Source organism: Oncorhynchus mykiss, chromosome 7 (assembly GCF_013265735.2).
Source record: "Oncorhynchus mykiss isolate Arlee chromosome 7, USDA_OmykA_1.1, whole genome shotgun sequence".
Classification (NCBI taxonomy): domain Eukaryota; kingdom Metazoa; phylum Chordata; class Actinopteri; order Salmoniformes; family Salmonidae; genus Oncorhynchus; species Oncorhynchus mykiss.
The window spans coordinates 26,711,389-26,720,492 of record NC_048571.1 but is presented as its reverse complement, the minus strand read 5'-3'; positions in this window follow the sequence as shown (position 1 = coordinate 26,720,492).

Below are 9,104 nucleotides of genomic sequence, written 5' to 3'. Positions count from 1 at the left end.
CGTATATACTGTACTCTATATCATCGACGGTATCCTTATGTAATACATGTATCACTAGCCACTTTATACTATACTATGCCACTTTGTTTACATACTCATCTCATTTGTACATACTGTACCCGATACCATCTACTGTATCTTGCCTATGCTGCTCTGTACCATCACTCATTCATACATCCTTATGTACATATTCTTTATCCCCTTACACTGTGTACAAGACAGTAGTTTTGGAATTGTTAGTTAGATTACTTGTTATTACTGCATTGTCGGAACTAGAAGCACAAGCATTTCGCTACACTCGCATTAACATCTGCTAACCATGTGTATGTGACAAATAAAATTTTATTTTATTTGATTTGATTTGATTTACAGACCAGCTGGCTGGTGTGTTTACGGACATATTCAATCAATCCCTATCCCAGTCTGTTGTCCCCACATGCTTCAAGATTGCCAACATTGTTCCTGTTCTCAAGAAAGCTAAGGTAACTGAACCTGAATTGCACTCACTTCTGTCATCATGAAGTGCTTTGAGAGACTAGTCAAGAAGCGTATCACGTCCACCCTACCTGATACCCTAGACCCACTCCAATTTGCTTACCGCCCCAATAGGTCCACTCACACTGCACACTGCCCTATCCCATCTGGACAAGAGGAATACCTGTGTAAGAATGCTGTTCATTGACTACAGCTCAGCATTTAATACCATAGTACCCTCCAAACTCGTCATTAAGCCCGAGACCCTGGGTCTCGACCCCGCCCTGTGCAACTGGGTCCTGGACTTTCTGACGGGCCTCCCCCAGGTGGTGAAGGTAGGAAACAACATCTCCACACTGGGGCCCCACAAGGGTGCATTCTCTCCTTTACTCCCTGTTCACTCATGACACTGTGGCCATGCACTCTTCCAACTTAATCATCAAGTTTGCAGACAACACTACTGTGTTAGGCTTGATTACCAACAACAATGAGACTGCCTACAGGGAGGAGGTGAGGGCCCTCGGAGTGTGGTGTCAGGAAAATAACCTCTCTCAATGTCAACAAAACAAAGGAGATGATCGTGGACCCCCCATCCACATCGACGGGACAGTAGTGGAGAAGGTGGAAAGTTAAGTTCCTCAGCGTACACATCACGGACAACTGAAATGGTCAACCCACGCAGACAGCGTGGTGAAGAAGGCACAACAGCGCCTCTTCAACCTCAGGAGGCTGAAGAAATTTGGCTTGTCACCTAAAACACTCACAAACTTTTACAGATGCACAATCGAGAGCATCCTGTCGGGCTGTATCACCGTCTGGTATGGCAACTGCTCCGCCCTCGACCTCAAGGCTCTAGAGGACAGTGCGGTCTGCACAACGAATCACCAGAGGCAAACTACCTGCCCTCCAGGACACCTACAGCACCCGATGTCACAGGAAGGCCAAAAAGATCATCAAGGACAACAACCATCCGAGCCACTGCCTGTTCACCTCACTGTCATCCAGAAGACGAGGTCAGTACAGCTGCTGGGACCAAGAGACTGAAAAAAAGCTTCTATTTCAAGGCCATCAGACAGTTAAACAGCCATCCTTAACATAGAGAGGCTGCTGTCAACATACAGACTCAAATCTCTGGCCACTTTAATTAACAGACTTTAAAGGTATCACTAGTCACCTTAAATAACATCACTTTAATAATGTTTACATATCCTCATCTCATATGTATTTACTGTTCTATAGCATCTACTGCATCTTGTCTATGCTTATCATTAGTCACTTTTAATAACGCCACTTTAATCATGTTTACATATCCTACATTACTCATCTCATATGTATATACTGTTCTATAACATCTACTGCATCTTAACTAAGCCGCACAGCCATCGCTCATCCAAATATTTATATGTACATATTCTTATTTATCCCTTACAGTTGTGTGTATAAGGTAGTTGTGAATTTGTTAGATTACTTGTTAGATATTACTGCATTGTCAGAACTAGAAGCACAAGCATCTGCTAACCATGTGTATGTGACCAATAAAATTTGATTTGATTTGTTGTCAAGAGACTGGACATTGGCGAGTAGTATACTCAGGTGCGGTGAGCGATGTGCACGTCTACGGAGCCTAACCAGATGGCCTCTCCATCTGCCTCTTCTGCGGCATCGTTGTTTTGGGTCACCTAATGGGATCAGATCCATTGTCCTGGCTGGTGGTTCGAACAGAGGTTCCGCTTCAGGAAAGTCGTATTCCTGGTCATAATGTTGGTAAGTTGACTTTGCGGTTATATTCAATAGTTCTTCCCGGCTGTATGTAATACGACTTAAGATTTCCTGGGCTAACGATGTAAGAAATAATATATATCTGCATTCTTAAGAATGCACAACGACATCTCTTTCGGCGCCATCTTGCTCCATCGTATCATCCGCATAGCAGTGAAAATTAACACTATGTTTCCGAATGACATCACCAAGAGGTAAAATACATAGTGAAAACAATAGTGGTCCTAAAATGGAACCTTGAGGAAGACCGAAATTTACATTTGATATGTCAGAGGACAAACCATCCACAGAGACTTACTGATATCTTTTTCCCGTCAGATAAGATATAAACCAGGCCAGAACTTATCCGTGTAGACCAATTTGGGTTTCCAATCTCTCCAAAAGAATGTGTGAATCGATGGTATCAAAAGCAGCAGGTACAGAACCTTGGTCTGCTGCCATTAAAAGGTAATTTACCACCTTCACAAGTGCAGTCTCAGTGCTATAATGGGGTCTAAAACCAGACTCAAGTGTTTCGTATACATTGTTTGTCTTCAGGAAGGCACAGCTTTTTCACATTTTTTTGAGAGGAATGGGAGATTTGATATAGGCTGATTGTTTTTTACATTTTCTGGGTCAAGGTTTGTTTTTTTCAAGAGAGGCTTTACTACTGCCACTTTTAGTAAGTTTGGTACACATCCTGTGGATAGGGAGCTGTTTTTTATGTTCAACATTGGAGGGCCAAGCACAGGAAGCAGCTCTTTCAGTAGTTAAGTTGGAATAGGGTCCAGTATGCAGCTTGATGGTTTAGAGGCCATGACTATTTTCATCAAGATGTCAAGAGATATAATATTAAAAAACTTGAATGTCTCCCTTGATCCTAGGTCCTGGCAGAGTTGTGCGGACTCAGGACAACTGAGCATTGGAGAAATATGCAGATTTAAAGAGGAGTCCGTAATTTGCTTTCTAATGATCATGATCTTTTTGTCAAAGAGGTTCATGAATTTATCACAATTTCTCAAGTGAAAGCCATCCTCTCCTAGTCAATGCTGCTTTTTATTAGCTTTGCGATAGTATCAAAAATGCATTTAGGATTGTTCTTATTCTCCTCAATTAAGTTGGAACGGTAGGATGATCGAGCAGCAGTGAGGGCTCTTCGATACTGCACGATACTGTCTTTCCAAGCTAATTGGAAGAATTCCAGTTTGGTATTGCGCCATTTCCGTTCCAATTTTCTGGAAGCTTGTGTCAGGGATTGGGTATTTTCTGTATACCAGGGAGCTAGTTTCTTATGACACATTTTGGAAGGGGGGGGGGGGGGGTGACTGCATCTAAGGTATCACGCAGGGTTGAATTAAGTTCCTCAGTTAGGTGGTTAACCGATTGTTGTACGCTGACGTCTTTGGGTAGGTGGAGGGAGTCTGGAAGGGCATCTAGGAGTCTTTGGGTTGTCTGAGAATTTATAGCACGGCTTTTGATGATCCTTGGTTGGGGTCTGAGCAGATTATTTGTTGCGATTGCAAAAATAATAAATTGGTGGTCCGATAGTCCACTTTCATTCACTTCCCTTGATTCACTTCCAGAAGTTTACTCGAAAGATGTGTGAACCATTCCTTGACCTTATTTTGTTATAACATCTTTGGTCTGACAGATTTTTATGTGACACCCAGAATGTATTGTGTAATTTAAAAAAATATATACACTGCTCAAAAAAAATAAAGGGAATACTAAAATAACACATCCTAGATCTGAATGGATGAAATATTCTTATTAAATACTTTTTTCTTTACATAGTTAAATGTGCTGACAACAAAATCACACAAAAATTATCAATGGAAATCAAATGTATCATCCCATGGAGGTCTGGATTTGGAGTCACACTCAAAATTAAAGTGGAAAACCACACTACAGGCTGATCCAACAAGTCAAAATGAGGCTCAGTAGTGTGTGTGGCCTCCACGTGCCTGTATGACCTCCCTACAACGCCTGGACATGCTCCTGATGAGGTGGCGGATGGTCTCCTGAGGGATCTCCTCTCAGACCTGGACTAAAGCATGGACTAAAGCATGATGACCTCCCAGACCTGGACTAAGACATGATGTCCCAGATGTGCTCAATTGGATTCAGGTCTGGGGAACGGGAACGGCCAGTCCATAGCATCAATGCCTTCCTCTTGCAGGAACTGCTGACACACTCCAGCCACATGAGGTCTAGCATGGTCTTGCATTATGAGGAACCCAGGGCCAACCGCACCAGCATATGGTCTCACAAGGGGTCTGAGGATCTCATCTCGGTACCTAATGGCAGTCAGGCTACCTCTGGCGAGCACATGGAGGGCTGTGGGGTCCCCCAAAGAAATGCCACCCCACTCCATGACTGACACACTGCAAAACCGGTCATGCTGGAGGATGTTGCAGGCAGCAGAACGTTCTCCACGGCGTCTCCAGACTCTGTTACGTCTGTCAAATGTGCTCAGTGTGAACCTGCTTTCATCTGTGAAGAGCACAGGACGCCAGTGGCGAATTTGCCAATCTTGTTGGTCTCTGGCAAATGCCAAACGTCCCTCACGGTGTTGGGCTGTAAGCACAACCCCCACCTGTGGACGTCGGGCCCTCATATCACCCTCATGGAGTCTGTTTCAGACCGTTTGAGCAGACACATGCACATTTGTGGCCTGCTGGAGGTCATTTTGAAGGGCTCTGGCAGTGTTCCTCCTGTTCCTCCTTGCACAAAGGCGGAGGTAGCGGTCCTGCTGCTGGATTTTTGCCCTCCTATGGCCTCCTCCACGTCTCCTGATGTACCGGCCTGTCTCCTGGTTGCGCCTCCATGCTCTGGACACTACGCTGACAGACACAGCAAACCTTCTTGCCACAGCTCGCATTGATGCGCCATCCTGGATTAGCTGCACTACCTGAGCCACTTGTGTGGGTTGTAGACTCCGTCTCATGCTACCACTAGAGTGAAAGCACCGCCAGCATTCAAAAGTGACCAAAACATCAGCCAGGAAGCATAGGAACTGAAAAGTGGTCTGTGGTCACCACCTGCAGAACCACTCCTTTATTGGGGGTGTCTTGCTAATTGCCTATAATTTCCACCTGTTGTCTATTGCATTTGCACAACAGCGTGTGAAATTTATTGTCAATCAGTGTTGCTTCCTAAGTGGACAGTTTGATTTCACAGAAGTGTGATTGACTTGGAGTTACATTGTGTTGTTTAAGTGTTCCCTTTATTTTTTGTGCAGTGTAAATATATATATATATATATATTTAAATTGAACCTTTATTTAACTATGTAAGTCAGTTAAGAACAAATTCTTATTTTACAATGACTTCCTACCCCGGCCAAACTCTTCCCTAACCTGGACGACACTGTGCCAATTGTGTGCCGCCCTATGGGAAGATTTAAGTGCCTTTGAATCTGTATGGTTGTAGGTGCCAGGCGCACCGGTTTGTGTCAACAAACATTGCACCACACAGAGCTGGCAAATAGTTTAGCATTAGCTCATCATAATCAGTACAACCGTCAAACAAGTATGTTACCCACATCATAGGTGTCCATTACAATGTATGCAATAATCGGAGAGCATATTTTGTCATCAGTACTTGAAATCGTGACTAAAACTGTAAATACATTATGCTCCATATGCTGCAGTAGAAAAGACAATACGATATACAGAAAATAAGGTACTTACTTTGATAGGAACACACACATGTCCAAAGTTATTATTTGTAAGGAAAACAACAATGAAGGCAACGTGAGCACCAGCCAGAAAATGTCCAGGGGGAAAAAGTCTGTACTTGACTGTGCATATGTCCACATACTTGATCTGCGGAAACACTGGGTAAGTGCTTGGGCTCTCATAGAGAGAATGTTGTCAGGCTCAGTAAAGGCTCAAACATAAATTGTCCGCAACAGTGAAATGGGCTACTTCTATGTGAATTAATGAGGAGGCGGAACACACCTCAATTCAAACTGTTGTTAGAGATATTTGGAACTCACGCATGAAATGATTATTAATAGCATACAAATATATGGGTGATGTTTTGGTCATTCAAAGCCTATTTTTATTTGGGGAAAAGATTTGGCCAACCCCCCCATTTATCACCCTCCACGAGCTCTATGAGAACACTTGTATCAGAGGGCTCATAGACACTGAGTGAACAAAACAAAGAACACCCGCTATTTTCATGACATGGACTGACCAGGTGAAAGCTATGATCCCTTATTGATGTTATTTGTTAAATCCACTTCAATCATTGTAGATGAAGGAGGGGACAGGTTTAATAAAAATGATTTTTAAGCCTCGAGACAATTGATACATGGATTGTGTATGTGTGCGATTCAGAGGGTGAATGGGCAAGACAAAAGATTTAAGTGCCTTTTGAACGGGGTATGTGCCAGACGCACCGGTTTGTGTCAATAACTGTAATTTTTATTTTTTATTTATTTAACTTGGCAAGTCAGTTAAGAACAAATTCTAATTTATAATGTCGTCCTAGCCCGGCCAAACCTGGACGACACTGGGCCAATTGTGCTCCACCCTATGGGAGTCCCAATCACAGCCGGATGTGATACAGCCTGGATTCGAACCAGGGACTTTAGTGATGCCTCTTGCACTTGAGGTGCAATGCCTTAGACCGCAGAACCACTCGGGTGCCAAATGCTGCTGTTTTTTTCACACAGAAGAGTTTCCTGTGTGTATTAAGAATGGTCCACCACCCAAAGGCCATCCAGCCAACTTCACACAACTGTGGGAAGCATTGGAGTCAACATGAGCCAGCATCCCTATGGAACGCTTTCGACACCTTGTAGAGTGTCGGGGGGGTGCAACTCTATATTAGAAAGGTGATCCTAATGTATGGTATACTCAGTGTACTCTTTGTTTGAGTGAGTGAGTGAGTGAGTGAGTGAGTGAGTGAGTGAGTGAGTGAGTGAGTGAGTGAGTGAGAGGTTACGTCCCAAATGATACCCTATTCCTGACAAAGTGCAGGGCCCTGTTCAAGAATAATGGCTATGCCATTTGGAAGCAGTGAAAAACAGCAGATGTACTTGGGGCTGGAGGGAGGTGTGCACTATGACCATATGTCAATTACTGGGTGTGTTCAGTTGGGCCAATGACAGCGAGGAAGGTCTTTGTGCTCCGAGTGCATGACAAGGTACCTATGGCTAGGCTTTAAAGGATAAACTGTTGTTTTATTCATTTCATAAGTGAACACGATGATATACACAGACTCTCTCTTTTCTCGCTCTCCACCCCCCCCTCCCCCCCTCTATCTTTCACACACGCACACACCCGCTTCCTCTGTCTAATGTCCTCCGCATGAACAGATGTCTCAGCGAGCCTTCAGTCAGGTATATTTCCCCCTAATCTCCCTGTTTCCAGAATCTCCCATGATGCTATGGGCTGACAGCACTTTAATCCGCACAATGAGAGAACTCTGGGAAGTTTGCAAGGGAATAGTTAATGTCACTGTTGCCTCAACTTACCACACACGCACACAGGCAGGCATACACAGTTACACATACACACAACCAAGCATATACACATTGATACACACTTACACACACAGGCTTACAAACGCACACACACACACACACACAACAAAGTCAGACTTTTCTTAAAGTGTGGAGAGGCACCCCCAAACTCCATGCCACATGAGCAAATCCTCCGGTAAGCCTGTTGGCAGGTGCTGCCTCCCATCCTTAATCTTCACACTTTCAGAATCTCCCACGATGCTGCAGGGGTTATCCTGAGGCTCGCCTTACCTCTGATAACGGGAGAGGAGGGGGAGGTCAGTGGCCCTGGAGGGACACGTGCAGATAACCACTTCCTAATTAAAGAGGGGGAGGGATGTTCCGTTCCTCTGGCTGCAGCTTGCAGCTCACGCTCGGCTGCAGGTGTGCCCGGCTGCAGGAGTGGAGAACAGGGGAGACCATCTTGACTGCAGCCGAAGCCCTGCCTTTATTTGGGTCCTCAGTCTCCCACAGCAGGTACTATCATGATGGGGATAGTGCGACACAAGCACTTTTAATTTCAAGAGCATGGTAATCCTACGAGGGACAATAAAACATTTTTAAAAAGTGACAAACGAAAGCAGATCTGTTTATCTGTCAAAGACCTATTGGTGGAACTTGGAGCCAGAGTTCCTGTGTTTGTGAGTGTACAGCATTATTCCCTAACTTTATAAGAAGAGGTGTTAACGTTGCACTGTTTGAATACACTGTTTTTAATGTCATAACATCACTTGAAGCATGTACGAAGCTAATACATGTATGAGCCTGTGAGTTTGTCCGATGTGGTATGCATGAATGCATCGCACACTGGGCTTGACAAGCACCCCGAGTCAATTATTTGTGTAGGAAGTGAGCACACTATGGAAACATCAATTGTACAGCACCAGCAACGTATGTGAAAGCTTTCACTTGTCCCATTATTTATTTCGACTTTCTCACAGCCGAGGCATTACATCTGAGAAGTGTGCCATATTTAACATGATACAGTATCTCAGAGGAAGGGACAGCTTCAGTAATGAATGTGCTGAGTTTCTTTCCCTTTTTTCCCTCCCTCCCTCCCTCCCTCTCTCCCTCCCTTTCTTTTAGATTTGTTTTAGCTCAGAACAGGGTCAGGCCACCCACTCACAGCATTTCAATTGGTTATTGTCAGTGCCTGTGGAAATGAGTGTTGCCTTGCATAAAGTATCCAACATCAGTATCCAAAAACTTGCTGACGATTTGTTCAGACTTTAAATATTTTCTCAGTCACAGAAGCAAGGAATCGAGACTGACGTTCGAGCTGAGAGAATACCAGTCCTCTATATTTTAGAAATTGCCTGTTGATAGTTTTTTTTTCTTCTTTTTTTTACATTTCATTG